Below are 16941 nucleotides of genomic sequence, written 5' to 3' on the forward strand. Positions count from 1 at the left end.
ATACCCATTTTTGTGAGTGTTTTCATCATAAATGAGTGTTGGATCTTCTCAAATTCTTTCTCTGTATCTGTTGATATGATCACATGGCTTATCTTTATTTTGTTGATATGATGAATTATGTTGATTAATTTCCAAATGTTAAACCATCTTTGCATCTGCAGGATGAATTCCACTAGGTTGTGGTGTATGATATTTTTGATGAGTTGTTGGATTCTATTCTCTAATATTTTGTTGAGGATCTTCATATCCGTGTTTATCAGGGATATCGGCCTATAATTTTCTCCTTCCTTCCTTCCTTCCTTCCTTCCTTCCTTCCTTCCTTCCTTCCTTCTTTCTTTCTTTCTTTCTTTCTTTCTTTCTTTCTTTCTCTCTTTCTCTCTTTCTGCTGTGTCCCTGTTTGCTTGTAGGGAGATATGTGCCTCATAGAAACTGTCTGGGAGAGTTTCCGTTCCTTCAATTTCCTGTAAAAGATTGAAAAGAAATGGTAATAAGTCCTCTTTAAATGTTTGAAAGAATTTGCTAGTGAATTCATCTGGAGCTCGGCTTTTTTGGGGGGGAAGACTTTTGATTACAGTTTCAATTTCCTTGATAGTAATAGGTCTATTCAGGTATTCAAATCTTCTTGGCTCAGACTGGGAGATTATAGGAATCCAGGAATTTATCCATTTCTTCTAGCTTCTCTTGTTTCAAGGCATACAGATTCTCAAAGTAGTCTCTGATGATCTTTTCTCTTTCTGTGGTTTCTGTCGTGATGTCCCTCTTTTTCTTTCTGATTCTGTTTAAGAGGGTTCTCTCTCTCTGTGAGTCTTGCTAGTGGTTTATCAATCTTGTTTATTTTCTCAAAGAACCAGCTCTTGGTTTCAATGATCTTTCAGATTGTTTTATGGATTTTTGTGTCATTAATTTCTGCTCTGTTTTATTATTTCTTTCCTTCTGCCTGGTTTAGGCTCTTTTTTGTCCTTTTCTAAGATCTTGAGCTGTGAAGTCAATTTTTTATGTGGTACTTTTCTTCCTTCTGAGAAATGCTTGCAGAACTATAAATTTTCCTCTTAACATGGCTTTAACTGCATCACACAGGTTATGGTGCTGTGTCTTCATTCTCATTTGTTTCCAGGCTCCTTTTGATTTCTTCCTTGATTTCCATCCTGACCCACTCATTTTTCAATATTGAGTTGTTTAATTTCCAGGTGTTTGAATTTGTTCTCTGTGTCTGTGTGTAATTAACTTCAATCTTCATTGCATTGTGGTCTGAAAAGGTAGTTATTACAATGTCTATCTTCCAGATTCTATTGAGGTATGTTTTTTGGCCCAGTATGTGGTCTATTTTAGAAAATGTTCTGTGTCCAATGGAAAAGAATGTATATTCTTTTTGGGGGTGAATGCAAAGCCCTGTATAAATCTATTAGCCCTCTCTCTTCTATTTCTTCCTTCAAAGCCTATGTTTACTTGCTGAGTTTTAATTTTGTTGATCTAACCAGAGGTGATAAGTTGGTGTTGAAGTCTCCAACTACTATTGTGTTGCTACAGTGTCCTCCTTAAAATCTATTAGTAGTTTTTTTTTATTATTTATTTATTGAATCGCTGTGGGAAAAATTACAGAGCTTTCAAGTTTAGGTCTCAGTCATGCAAATATCAATCACAATTTCCTTTCCAATACTTATTTTTCACCACGAAGAACCCCAATAAATCCCCACACCCCAATCAACCCCCCCAATGTCTGTGGGGTAGATGAATTCTAGTTAACACTCTGTCTACTTTGACTAGCTTCATTGTTTTGATAAAAGTTGCACCATTATTATTTAGACTTTACCCCCCCCCCAAACTCAGCCATGCTGAAAAAGCATTGTGAAATGATCTGCTTTCTACAGCTGGGTTTAAGAATTAAATGATGTCGCACGGCCGCTATTGCGGCTGCGCGGTTTTGGATTTCTGCTATTTTATTTATTAACCCTGCAAGTATTTCCACTGAGAGTCAGATAATTAAGAGATTGGTCTCTGTGCTTCTGGGGCTGTGGCCCTGCCAGAGAGCCGCTCGTGGGGGGCAACTGGTGACCTCGGTCGGGCGTGAAGGACGGGCCAGAGCGCCCCCCGTCCCATGAGATATCCATCGCGCCCCCACCCCCGGCTCCGACCTGCTCTCCACCAGGCTCCCATGCGGCCTCCATCTTTCTTTCCAGAGAGGAGAGGGCGAATGGGGCAACATCCTTTCCCCTCCGGGCAGGCAAGATGGTGCGGATTAATGCATAGTCTGTTCACTTTTCTGCTCCAAGCTGCTGGATTTCTGTATTAAGTCCTTGTGCTTCTGGGGCTGTGGCCATGCCGGAGAGCCGCTCGTGGGGGACAACTGGTGACCTCGGTCGGGTGTGAAGGACGGCTGGAGCGCCCCCCGTCCCATAAGGGTATCCGTCGCACCCCCAGCCCTGGCTCAGACCTGCTCTCCACCAGGCTCCCATGCGGCCGCCATCTTTCTTTCCAAGCAGTTGTTTTAAGTATTTTGCTGGTCCCTTATTGAGTGCATATTTGTTTTGGAGTGTTATTTCTGCCTGCTGTACATATCCCTTGATTATTAAAAAATGACCTTCACTGTCTCCTCTAATCTTTTCCAACATGAAATCTGTGGTGTCAGATACTAATATGGCCATCCAGCTTTTCTGAGGGACTTTTTGGCTTGCAGGATTGTTTTCCATCCTTTGACTTTGAGTCTGTGTTTGCTCTGACTGTTCAGACATGTTTCTCGTGTAGGCAGCAGAATGTTGGGTTCTGTTTCTGAATCCATTTTGCCACTCTGTATCTCTTAATTGATACATTTAGACCATTGACATTAAGAGAGATTATTTTCATAGGGTTTTGTGCCATATTTCTGTAGAGGTTTTTGTGCTTGTAGGAGTTTTTCTTATCTTACAGTAGCCCCTTTAGTCCTTCTTTTAAGTTTAATTTTGAGTCTATGAAGTTCCTGAGTTGTTGTTTATCATGAAATAGTGCATTGTTCCTTCGAGTTTGAGTGAGAGTTTAGTCAGGTAAAGTATTCATTGAGAGGCATTCATTTCACTGAGGTTTTTTTTTTTTTTCACTATATCCCACCATTGTCTTTGGACTTACAAGGTTTCCTCTGATAGGCCTGCTGTAAATCTAAGGGATGCTCCTTTGTATGTGATGTCTTTCTTTTACCTTGCTGCTTGTAGTATTGTGTCTTTATCCATGGCATCCATCATTCATGTTTTGGAGTCTTTTTATTAGGGTGTCTTTTAGCTGGTATCCTACATCTCCTTGGATCTGGATGCCTGCATTTTCCAGCTCTGGGGACTTTTCAGCAACAATATCTTTAACTGTGGCTTTTTCATTGGAGTTGGCTTCCTGTCCTTCTGGTACTCAGAGATTCTTAGGTAGTTTCTCTTGGATTCATACCCTTAGGTCCCTGATTTGCCCTAGAGCTATTTTGAGGTCCTTCCCTACCGTTTATTGTTACACGTAAGCTTTCTGCAGCTCATATTCAAGTTCACTGATTCTGTCTTCACTATAGCCACTCTATTGTTGAGGGCACCTACTGAATTTTTTATTTCATCTACCAAATCCTTTATTAGTGACACTTACGTTTGCAGCTTTCTTATTTCTGCTCTCATTTCTTCTTGTATTTTCTTGGCTGTCCATTCCACTGTTTCTTTTATGTCCTCCTTTAATTTACTTGATGTCTGTTCCATGGTTTTTTTGAGTTCATTGAACATCTTAAACATTTCATCTCTGAATTCTTTATCTGAAAGACCATATTTGTAAGTAATCCCTGTTGAGGCTTTTGGACTCTTTTCTTCATTCTCCCCTCATGGTGGGGATTTGTGCTGTTTCTTCATATTGTTGTGGAAGTATGGAGGTGAGACCTTTCATTTCACTATCAATATTCCCCTCTCGCTGCGAGAAAGAATTCTGGATGACGTCAGTTGATGGTGGTCACCTTTTTCCCCTTCTAGAATATCACCTTCCTCTCACATGCTCCTTTGTGACTTATGTGAGGCCTCTAGTGAAACTTTGGAGGATGTGTTCTTTTATATTTGGCTTGTACAGCTTCTTGTGTCCACCAGAATTTTGGTGAAATTGGAATAGGCTAGTGGACTATTGGTCTATTGTGTTTAAGATAGCCAGGATGTTCTATACAGGATTAGGTATGGAGATTTAGATGTGAGTCCAGAATGCTGGAAGAGGGGAAAATAACTGTGTCCTCAGGCTGGGGCACAGGTACTGCCAGAGGTTCACACGCCTGAGAGAGAGCAGGCTGGTGGTACTGGAGGGGCGATGTTGGAGAAAGAATTTAGTTCCTGGCTTTTTGGAGAGATTGGGTCTGGGAAGCAGGCCTCTTTTTATCTTATAAGATAGGAGAAATACAGTTTTCTCAGGAGCTTGAGAAATACTGCCACTGGATAAGTGTCTCCATCCAAAACAGTGTCACAAGGCAATAATGAATGTAGTGTGTGAACCAAAGTGTATAGAAGCAGCCCAGGAGAAAAGGCAGAGTGCAAATTGCTTCTGTGTGAGTACATGGTGATGAAGAATAAGTTGTGGTGGTATGTGTGCGTCTGTGTGTGTCTGTAGAAGATCTCCTCCTTCACCTTCCTCTTCTCTTCTTTTTCCCTCCTCCTCTTCCTCTCCCTCCTTTTCCTCCTCTTCCTCTACCACAACCACCACCAAAGGTAGCTACTAACCTTGTGGATGCTAAGTTGGAGAAAGAATGGAATACTTGTGGCCTGATTACTATAAAGTGTTTACTTCCATGTAGTCAACTTGGTTTGATCCCTTGTACCACATATGGTCCCCTAAGCCTGCTAGAAGTGACACATAAGCACAGAGCCTTAATGAAACCTTAAGCACCTCCACATATGACCCATAAAAGAGTGGAACTCTTGGAGGAGTGGAGCTGAGGATGATAAAATCTATAAGAAGCACTGCAGTTGGCATTTATGTGGAGGTAATTAGAGGGAGGAAAAATGGAAGTTACGACACTTGGGATACTTCAAAATCTTAGGATTCTGAAGAGACAATGTTCTGGAATTCTATGTGTTATATGTTATAGTAGTGAAATCATACCAAGTCTCTCCACCTGCCATGCTTTCACGTTGCTTTCCCAATGTCATTTACTTGTGGTAATGGAGACTATATTTGGGGGAGGAGCAGTAAGTACCTGATGTTTTACATGTACAGGGAGACACAGAATAAACAATACACAGGATAGCTGCATAAAATTTTCATCAAGTATTTCTGTTACAAAATAAAAACAAAGCCAAAGTTAGAGATAGATAAGTCTAGATCTAGTGTTACCAGAAAGAAGAGTCTGGAAAACTGCTCTTAGGAAAATGAAAAGTCCAATGAAGATGCAGAGGGGCTACATTACAGGTTGATAAACACAAAATGCAAAATCATGAGATGACAACAAACAGTATATCCACAAATAAGCATGACAAGTGGCAGAGCTGAGTGAACGATGGGTGTGTACTTGCTGAAGTTAGTCGGACCAAGTAACTAAAGCCTTCTGGTGAAAATGAGGGATTTGCACTTTATTTAGTAAGGTAAAGGTAAAGGTAAAGGCCCTCCCGTTGATCGTCGATTTGCTCGAGCGGGCCCAGTAACGTCTCCATTAGAGACTTTGTTGTTACTGTGTCTGGCATATCGAATACTCTCGGTAGCTTGCCGGGCTCTCCGAGAGGGGCGGAGGAATCGAACTCGGGTCGGCCATGTTGGCCGCTTGTAAAGCGAACGCCCTACCCGCTGTGCTAGTATACAAATAAAAGAGATGTGTGTGTGTGTGTGTGTGTGTGTGTGTGTGTGTGTGTTGGTGTGCATGATTCAGGCTCAATGGGGACTACTCTTTCACATCTTCCTTTCTTAGGGCCTTCCCGATGCTGAGATTCAATATAACATAGTACTGAGAATCTCTTTCTCCACCAAAAGATCAATGTTTTCCTTTAAAGTCCCAAAAAGCAAACTCAGGGGAACAACATGCATTTTATTGATTGTTTCTGTCACTAAAATGTGCAGACAATGCTAGGGATTATGCACATTAAAGTACTCTATTTGGGTGGATGAGGAGATAATGCATTTCACAGCATAATCATTGCGGATTTTATGCCAAAGTTTTTGTAAAAATATAGAGTGTGATTATGTGAAGCTTTATTTTTCTGCTTTTAATTTTTTTAAATTTTACTTTGGGACATAGTTATAATAGTGTTAATTTTTGTGGATTTTTTGTTTTATTTTGTTTTGTTTTGTTTGGGTTACACTTGGAGTTGCTCAGGGTTTATTCCTATCTCTAACCTTAGGAATCTTCCTTGACTGGGCTTGAAGGACAATATATAATGCAGAGGATCATGAAGAGTTAAAAGTAGTAATGGAAGACTGCTGTTTTTTTTTTCCTGAGTCACAAAGGAAACCTTAAGTAGTACTCAGTCCAAGATTTAGGAAGGGAAGATGGGTTTATAATGCATAGGAGCATAGGAGTGCAATATAATGGACTTGGAATGCAAACAGTTGTGATCAGGGCCTGGGCTTAGGTTTGTATACTTAGGGAACCTGAACTCTGCAGGTCATAGTTAATAGCCCGGATCCCAGGGGAGGATGGTGCTTCTCTATTGCTGATCTGTTAATGGGCCACACTAAAGAAATGTTATATACCTGCTTAGGGACAAGGTCATGTCTAATTCTGGGCAGCACATTTAAGATAAATATCTCCAGGGAGTTCTCCAGCTATTCCAGAAGTTCTAGAGAACTGTAGCTACTCAGCCCCGAAAAGTGCAAGCAGTTTGGCAAAGATCAGTCAAAATAGAGGTTAGTTGGGTCACACGCAATACAAAGGTTTACCAGACGCAGTATAAAAATCAAACACATTTTAATTCTAACTTAACAATAACTTCATAAGTAGGCTAGAATTCTTCTCAAATTGCTGATGACAAATAGAAGTCCAGAGAAGAACAGCAATTCCTTCATTGTCAAAGACGAGTAAGGAGCAAGACCACGTATCATGAGGACCCTGAGGAAGATATAACAATAAACTGTGTCTTTTCTTCCTATTTTTAACTCCAGAGGTTTGTCTTATTGTACTTGGCTTTTGTTTTTACTTTTAAGGAAGCTGTTGTTAACATGGAGAACTCTAGGAAGGGTGTTGTTCCTAACTACTCATTCAGAGATGTGGGAATCACTCCCACCAATAGTCAAGCAAACATACTGAGTCTAACAGGTGCTTGGCTCCAGTGATTCAGTGCTTCTTGAGCAATGATCCTGGGAAGACAATGGGCTGCAATCGGATGATGATCAGAGGCAGTTCTGGGTATCAAACTTGGGACCTAGAGCATGAAAGACATGTGATTCCATTCTTTACTGTATTTGGAAATACAGAAATATAATTACTGCATAGTTGTCACACACTGTTTTGTGTAATGGCAGTATTTTTAAAAGTTTCACATGGTGGTAGTGACAGAGTTGTAACTATGTCAATAAAAACTACAAATATATTTTTGTGTCCATCTACCAGGTACATCCCCAGTCTAGACAGCCCTGAAGAGTGCGGGAGAAGTGAGAGAGAGAGAGGGAACTGCAAATTTAGGACTTCAGAGCAGGCCCATGAACGGACATTGGAAGGCGCCCTTTGTGTTGGTCTCCCAGATGCATTCCCAATCGGACCACCTCGAAGAGGTGCTCTGTGGCTATTCATTTCTTCATCACTCTATCACCCATAGCACACTTGTAAATACATCCTAATTTATACTCCTAATCACACAGAAACACACAGATATCAGCTATAAATGGCAAAAATGGCAAAGGTCATGATGATAAAGCAACACAGAAACCCACCAGGTTTAATGAGTGAAGAATCTAGCCAAAGTGACACAATGAGTAATAATGAGCTATATAAGCTCTCGGGTAGGGCCTTGCATGCGGCCAATACGGCCAACCCGAGTTCGATTCCTCCACCCCTCTCAGAGAGTCTGGCAAGCTACCGAGAGTATCTCACCCGTATGGCAAAGCCTGGCACATTACCCGTGACGTATTCGATATGCCAAACACAGTAACAAGTCTCACAATGTTACTGGGCCCGCTTGAGCAAACCTATGAACAATGGGAGGACAGTGATAGTGACAGTGATAAGCTTTCTGATAAGGAATTAGAAAGGAACAGTTATAAATGCATAAGGAGCTCAAAGAAACCACGAAACACAACACCAACAAAATAAACAGGATATGAGAGGAGAATTGAGGAAAATGCAAGTGAAATATAAGCAGAAATGACAGACCTGAAAAACATGGTAGGTGAAATGGAAAACTCACTGGAAGGCCTCAGCAGCAGAGTAACAGATGCTGAGGACAGAATCAATGAGCTCCAAGATGAGGTACAGAGTACATCAGAAGATTGAAAAGACCCTCAAAATAAACCATATGTCAAGAGAAAATCAGGATGATACCAATAGAAACAACATAAGAATCATTGGAATACCAGAGGGGCAGGAAGAAAAGTCTGATGAAGCAATCATCAAAGCTATCACTGTTGAGAAGTACCCAGAGCTGAAGAAAGCATGTACCCAAACCAGGAAGTCCAAGGGCACCAGATAAAAGAAATCCACATAAAAATACCCCAAGACACATACTGATCAGAATGATGAAAAATCATAGAGATAGCAAAAACAGCAAGATCAAAAAAGGAAGTAGCTTATAATGGAGCATCCCGAAGAATCATGGCAGACTTATCAGATGAAACACTCTGGTCCCAAAGACAGTGGTGGGATATAGAGAACAAACTCAGTGAAATGAACTTGATCACTTGACTTCCCGTTAATCATCAATTTGCTCAAGTGGGTGCCAGTAACATCTCCATGTGTCCCTGTCGCATGCTTGTGTAGCCCAATGGTGTCTGTTTGTTCTCGGAACAAGAAGAGCCTCAAACCGATCATTCAGGGTCTTGAAGAAGTCTGACCACCTTGTAAGTGGGCGGCCATGCAGTCTTTTGACATCCCCTGGAATCCAGTATGCAATGGCTCTATTCCAGCAGTTGTCTCCAAATCTCATTACAAGTCCAACCCATCTGATTTTCGACGCTGTGGCAAACGAGACAGTATCGCTGATTCTTGACCATAGACGGAGGTTGGAACTCCAGATTCTTTCTCTCACTTGAGTGAAGCATGATACTCCAAGAATAGGTTTTCCAATTCCTCTTTGGGAGACCTGAATAGCGTTCTCATCCTGTTTTCATAGGGGCCAGGTCTCTAACATACACGTCTCTTCCTGTACATTAATGAGGGAAGAACAGTGGAATCGAAGAGATGTGCCCAGAGCTGGAGGTTCTTTGTTCACTTAGCTATTTTTTGACACTCGTGAAAGTGTTCCAAGCTGCTCTCTTCCTTCTGTGCAACTCAGGTGCCAGGTCATTTGTCATGTTGACTTCTCTTCCTAGGTACACATAACTGTTGCATTCGAAGATGGTCCTTCTGTTGAGATGGAATGGAACATCAGGAACGAGACTGTTTCTCATAAACATTGTTTTTGTGAGATTCAGCTGGAGAAATGAACACCTCACCAAAATTACATTACCCAGTCAATCTATCATTCAGATTTGAAGGAACAATACACAATTTCATGGATAAAGAACAGCTTTCTTACTTCATAATAACAAAACCAATGTTACAAGAAGAGCTAAATGGGCTACTTTAAGATAAGTTCCACAAGTGCACCAAAGTCCTATATAAAGATTACACAAACCACCATCACAATAATCTCTCTCAATGTCAATGGACTAAATGCACCAATCAATAGGCAGAGTGACAGGATGGATTAGGAAATTAAACCCAACATTCTGCTGTTTACAAGAACATATTTGAACAATCAAAGCAATCTCAGGCTCAAACTCAATGGTTGGAAAGCAATTCTTCAAGAAAACAAACACCTTAAAAAAGCCAGGACATATTAGACTGTATAGACTTCAGGCTGAATAAAGTTATAAGAAACAGTGAAGGTCATTTCTTAATTATCAAGGAAGAACTCACACTCTTAAATGTTTATGCAACTAATGAGGGACCAGCAAAATACTTGAAACAACTGCTAATAAATTTAAAGAAAGATATTGATAGCAAAACAATAGTTGTTAGAGACTTTAACAGCACTCTGTTACCTCTCATTAGATCAACCAAGCTAAGGCTCAGTAAGGGGATACTTTGTTTGAAGGAAGAAATGGAAGAGAGGAAGTGAGTAGATACATACAGGACTTTTCATCTCTAAAAGGCTGAAAATACATTCTTCTATAATGCACATGGAACATTCTCCAAGATAGACTACATGCTAGGCCACAAACCATACCTTCATAAAATTAAGAGGATAAAATTTATATTAATTTTCCTTTCAGATCATGATACACTGAAAATAGAAATGAATCACACACAGAAACAAAGAAGCAAATCAAACACCGGGATATTAAACAGCTTATTACTCAACAACCAACGGGTTAGAGAGGAAATCAAAGAGGAAGTTGAAAGTTTCCTGGAAACAAATGAGAATGAGGATACAAGCTACCAGAACTTGTGGGATATAGGAAAAGCAGTGTTAAGAGGAAAGTTTATAGCTCCTCAAACTTTCATCAGGAAAGAAAAGGGATTCCATATCAATAACTTAACCTTACAGATTAAGATCTTGGAAAATGAACAACAGAAGGAGCCCAATCCAGGCAGGAGGAAGGAAATAATAAAACTTAGAGCAGAAATCAATGAACTGGAATCCCCCAAAAATCCAAAGATCAACAATATCAAGAAGTGGTTCTTTGAGAAAATGAAAAAAGATCTATAAACCAACAAGACTCACAAAGAAACACGTGAGAGGAACCTACTAAAATGTATCAGAAATGCAAAGGGGGACATCACAACAGAAACTGCAAAAATTTATAGGATCATCAGAGGTTACTTTGAAAATACTTATGGAATAAAATAAAAGAAGCTTGGAGAAATGGGTAAATTTCTGGATTCCTATAATCTTCCAAGGTTGAATCAAGAAGAATTTGAATACCTGAACAGACTACTCACCATCAAGGAAATTGAAATTGTAATCAAAATTCTTCTCCAAAAGTCCTGGCTAAGATGGATTCATTAATGAATTCTTTCATACATTTAAAGAGGACCTATAGCTAATTCATTTCAAGATTTTTCAGGAAATTGAAGAAACAGAAACATTCCCAAATAGTTTTATGAGGTAAATATCACCCTGATACCCACACTAGACAGAGAATCTGAAAAAAGGAAAAACTTCAGACCTCTATCCTTGATCAACACATATGGAAAGATCCTCAACAAAATACTAGCAAATAGAATTCAACAACCATCAAAAAGATCATATACCATGTCCAAGTACGATTCATCCCAGAGATGCAAGGATAGCTTAACATTCACAAGGCAATCAACATAACACACAATATCAACAAAAGATAAGATAAAACCATATGATCATATCAATAGATGAGAAAAAGCTTTTGACAAGATTAATCACCTATTCAGGTAAAAACTCTATAAAATGGAATTCAAAAGAAATTTTCTCAATATAGTCAAAGGCCTCTACCACAAGCCCACAACAAGCATTATTCTCAATGGCAAAAAACTAAAAGCCTTCCCTCTAAGATCGAGGGCAAGACAAAGTTGCCCACTCTCTTCACTTATATTCAATATGATACTGGAAATACTCTCCATAGAAATTAGGGAAGAAAAATATATTAAGGGCATCCAGATAGAAAAAGAATAAACCAACCCCTCACTATATGCAGATGACATGATACAACACTTAGGGAACCCTAAAATCTCTACCAAAAAGCTGCTAGAAACAATAGAATTGTATAGTAGAGTGGCAGGTTACATAATCAATACACAAAAGTAAAGGCTTTCCTGTACACAAATAATGAATGAGAAGAAAGAGACATTAAAAAAAAATCCTGTTCACAGCTGTGCAACAGCAAATCAAGTACTTCAAAATCACTTTAACTAAAGAGGAAATACAACTGTACAAAGAAAACTACCAAATGCTACTTCAAAAATAAAAGAGGACACAAGGAAATGGAGACACATCCCCTGCTCATGGATTGGGAGAATTAACATAATAAAAATGGCAATCTCCAAGGCATTATACATATAATATTGTCCCTATAAGGATACTTATGATATTTTTCAAAGAAATTGATAAAATACTCCTCATATTCATATGGAACAATAAACACCCACAAATAGCTATAGAAATCCTTGGGAAAAAGAAGACGGGAGGCATCACCTTCCCCAACTTCAAACTCTACTACAAAGCGGTAGTAATTAAAACTTCATGATAATGGAACAAAGACAGACCTGCAGACTAGTGGAATATTGTTGAATATCCTAGCACAGACCCTAAAATATATGATTGCCTAATCTTTGATAAGGGAGCAAGAAAAATGAAGTGGAGCAAGGAAAGCCTCTTTAACAAGTAGTGCCAGCAAAACTGAATAGCCACATGTTAAAAAAAAAAAAAGAAAAAAAAAGAACTCTGACCTCTGCCTAATACAATGTACAAAAATCAGGTCAAAATGGATTAAACACCTCAACATCAGACCTGAAACCATAAAGTACATGGAATAAAATATAGGCAAAACCCTTCATAACATTGAAACTCAAGGCATCTTTAAAGATGAAACACCACTGACCAAGCAAGTTGAAGCAAATATTGACAAATGGGGCTACATTAAACTAAGAAGTGTCTACACCTAAAATAAAACAGTAACCAAGATACAAAAGCAGCCCAAGTAATTTGAAAAACTGTTCACCAAATACCCATATGATAAAGGGTTAATATGCAAAATATACAAGAACTTTACAAGAAAAAAATAAATGAACCTCATCAATAAAGGGCAAGAGAAATGAACAGAAACATCCTCAAAGAAGACATTGGAATGGTCAAAGAGAACATGAAAAAAATCATCTGTATCACTAACCATCAGGGAATGCAGATCCAAACAACAATGAGCTATCATCTCACACCACAGAAACTGGCACACATACAAATGAACAAGAATAATCAGAGCTGGTGCGGATGCGAGGAGTAAAGGACTCTCGTTGCTGGTGGGAATGTGGCTGGTCCAGCCTTTTTGGAAAACAATATGGACATTCTTCAGAAAACTATCAACTGTACTCCCATTTGACCAAGCAATACCACTTGTGGGAATATACCCTGGCAGAAATGCCATCTCCACTTCTATGTTCATTACAGCACTATTCACAAAAGCCAGTATCTGGAAATAATCAAGTGCCTGAGAACAAATATATAGATACATATATATGGTACATCTACACAATGGAATATTACATAGCTTTTAGTAAAAACGAGGTCATGAAATTTGCCTATACATGGTTAGACTTGGAAAATACCATGCTGAGCGACGAGTCAGAAGGAGATGGACAGATGTAGAATGACTGAATTCATTTGTTGGATATAAGAAAACAGTATGAAACTAATATCCAAGGCCAAATAAAATGGGCCAAGAGGACTAATCAATTGTTGGTCAATAGTGTGAGAAATTGAGGTTAGTTAAATAGAGTCCAATATGACAATACTAGTTGGAAATGCTCACTCTGGACAAGAACTGAGTGTTGAAAGCAGGTAAAGGGATATAGATCACAACCTTTCAGCATCTGTATCTCAAATCACAATTTCTAAAATGAAAGAGGTAAAGAGAAAGAGAGAGTGATTAGAGAGGTGCCTGCCATAGAGAGGGGGTGGGGGTGGCTTGAAGGGGTGGGAGGGTAACTGGGGACACTGGTGCTGGGAAATTACACTGGTGGTGGGATGGGTGTTGAAACATTGTATGATTGAAATGCAATCATAACAATTTTGTAAGCCTCTATCTCATAGTGATTCAATAAAAATAAAATAAAATAAAAAATATCAAGAGAAGCTCCTCAGAGAATTGGAACAGAATTTATTTTTCTGAAAGAAAAGAAAATTTAGTTCAAGCAAAGGTTAGCACTTCAAAATAACATAAAAAGCAATCCAAGAAATGGTAGTAAAATGAACTCTGATGTAGAGGCACAAGATGGAGTTGAAGCTATAGTTCTCCTCTAAACAGATTAGATTTTATCCTGAATATTGGGGCAGGGGGCAACAATTTTATAACCAGAATAAAATCACCTCTGCACCTTTGAAAAATCAATTTGCTGCCTACAAAGGTAAAAAATAAGGTGGGTGGGAAGTTTGTCAGAAGCCTAGGTGAGAAATAATATAGATAAAATTCAGAAGATACTAAACAAATGTGAAAAATCAGAACTTAGTGACCAATTTGACTTTGTCACTAAAGTCCCAAAACAGTGTTTCTAAGAATGCAATTTCAATATATTTCTTGTCTCTCTAGAGAAATACAATATAGACTACCTGACATAACAGCTGGACTCTGTGAAACTCATGTAAATTCAAAGGGAAAACAAAATAAAGGCTCACCCTTCCATCTGAAATTGTTCATTTACAAAACACTTGCTATTTGCCTGATGGGGTGTAGAAAAATTAACATTAGTTTCTCTTTGAAATAATAAGTAACAATTTTCTGTCACATAATAAATAAGTTTTCGCACATATATTCCATTAGTGAAAAACTAGTTTCCACTTATTTTTGTACACCAGCAGGACTGAACTATTAAGCACATTGTACTGCTTTTCACTCTTGTTTAGATGTCCCTTAGAACAGAACGTACCATCCATTCAGAGTCCCTTCAGTTTGGAAGAATCCTTACAAAATAATTCTACACCCCCTCCAAAAAGTCTTCCTTAATACAATGAAATAGGTATATTTTATAGGTTTGTGATGTACTTTGTTCACTTGGACATCAATTTGCTATTAATCTATAATCTGCTCATTGAAAACAGCTTTATTTTTTCCACTGTGCTCAGTATATTAAGACTTTGGATTTTAGTTAGTATTCAGCTGGAGCAATAGCACAGCAGGTAGAGCGTTCGCCTTACAAGCGGCCAACATGGCCGACCCGAGTTCGATTCCTCCGCCCCTCTCAGAGAGCCCGTCAAGCTACTGAGAGTATTCGATATGCCAAACACAGTAACAACAAAGTCTCCAATGGAGACGTTACTGGGCCCGCTCGAGCAAATCGACGATCAACGGGAGGGCCTTTACCTTTTCAAATAGTGACAAAAAAAAGCATGCACCAAAATTTTATGTGTTTATTTTTTACATTTCGTCCAAGTATATATATATTTTTATATATATATTGGACATTTTCTCATTCCTTCAGTTCTCTTTTTTCCTTCGATCACATGCTCCTTACCTCCAAGTGACCTTGACATTTATAAACTTGAGGAATCAATGCTGCAATAGCCAAGAATGGCCAGACATGCTTTCAAACCTACCAGTGATGACGATGGGAAAATCTGATTTGTGTGTATGTGTCTTTTGTAAACTCATTTGTACTTTAACTTATATGATTTAACCCAGATTTGATAAAATCCTGTTAAAATAAAAACCTTAGAAATATTGAGCAAGAAATAGTAAAGTGGGTAAGAAAGCTACCTGTATTTGATCCCCTGCATCATACATGGTCCCCAAGCTCAGTCAAGAGAGATCTCTGAGGGCAGACACAGGAATAAACCCCGAGCACCTTTCATTTGTAGGCCAAAACCCAAATGAAATAAACCCCCAAAACGCCCACAAATATTAACACTGTTGTAAACATTTCCCCTAGCTAAAATTTTATAAATTAAAAAACAAACAAAAAAACAGTTCAAGTCCATCCACTTTCTGCTTTCAAAACCACAAATCTATCAGCGTGGTTTCCTTCCTAGCTTTAGAAATTGACCTCTGTCAAAATCAGCCCTTGCTTAACCCTCCAGCCTTCTCTTCTCCCTGCTCAAGTGTTCCCTGGAGTGGACCTTTGTTGTTTGTTTGCTTTCTTGCCTTTCTCTCTTCTTCAGTGAATAATGCCTGCATTCTCCTTGGGGGGGAATGCCCTTCCCCAATCTCAGAATCTGTTTCATGTCTTTGTCTAGTTCAGAGTGTTCATCAAACTGAGAACAATATAGTCTGCTTCAGTACACACTGCCAACTACATGCTAGTGTGTTCCCAAAATGCTTTTGCAGGTCTGGTCTACACTAAGTCTTAGGCATGCCCTATGGGTTAGAGAATTCCTTTCCTTTAACTGCTGAATACTTCACTGTTTAGTTGTGAAGAGATTGTTTATTCATTCAGTTGAAAGATAAATTTTGAGTTAATTCTAGATTTTTGTAATTGTCATTAAACTTTCATGCATATTTATGTACAATTATAGGTAAATCCAGGTTTTATTTTTCTTGGGTAAATATTTAGGAGTAGGATTGCCGGGTCATATGGTAAGTGAATGTTTAATTTTATAAGAAATTGACTCACTGTTTTTCAAAATAGCTGTGTTAGTTTACATTCACACATATAAAATTCCCACAAGCATAGAATTCCCATAAGTATAAATTCCTTGAATGATACATTTTCAGTACTACTGCACCTTAGTTAACAATTAATATTATTATTTTCCTTGAGCTATTCCAAGAGGTTTGTATGACACTAACTCAGTTTGAATATACACTATCTTTTTGTGACAAGTACTCTTCTTGGCTTGTAGGGGCTGAGATCTCACTGTTTCCTCAGGTGACCTCTTTGTGTACCAGAAGTATTGGGAAGACAGGGAAAGGAAGAAGGAAAAGGCCAGAAAGTTCATGTCTGATCCTTAAGAGGGCAATAATCTCATCAGGATGACCCAAACTTTATTACCTTGGTAACTTTACTTTCATTCCAAACACTTTCCTCCAAATTCCAATACATTTGGAAGCCAGAGAGATAGTGCAGAGAGCCTTGCCTGAAGGTGACCTGGGTTCGAGTCCCAACATCATTCTTTGGGAGAAACTCCCAAACACAGAAGTAGAAATAGTCCCTGAGTACCCAGG

This window comes from Sorex fumeus, unplaced genomic scaffold (assembly GCF_029834395.1).
Source record: "Sorex fumeus unplaced genomic scaffold, SorFum_2.1 ptg000002l, whole genome shotgun sequence".
Lineage (NCBI taxonomy): Eukaryota > Metazoa > Chordata > Mammalia > Eulipotyphla > Soricidae > Sorex > Sorex fumeus.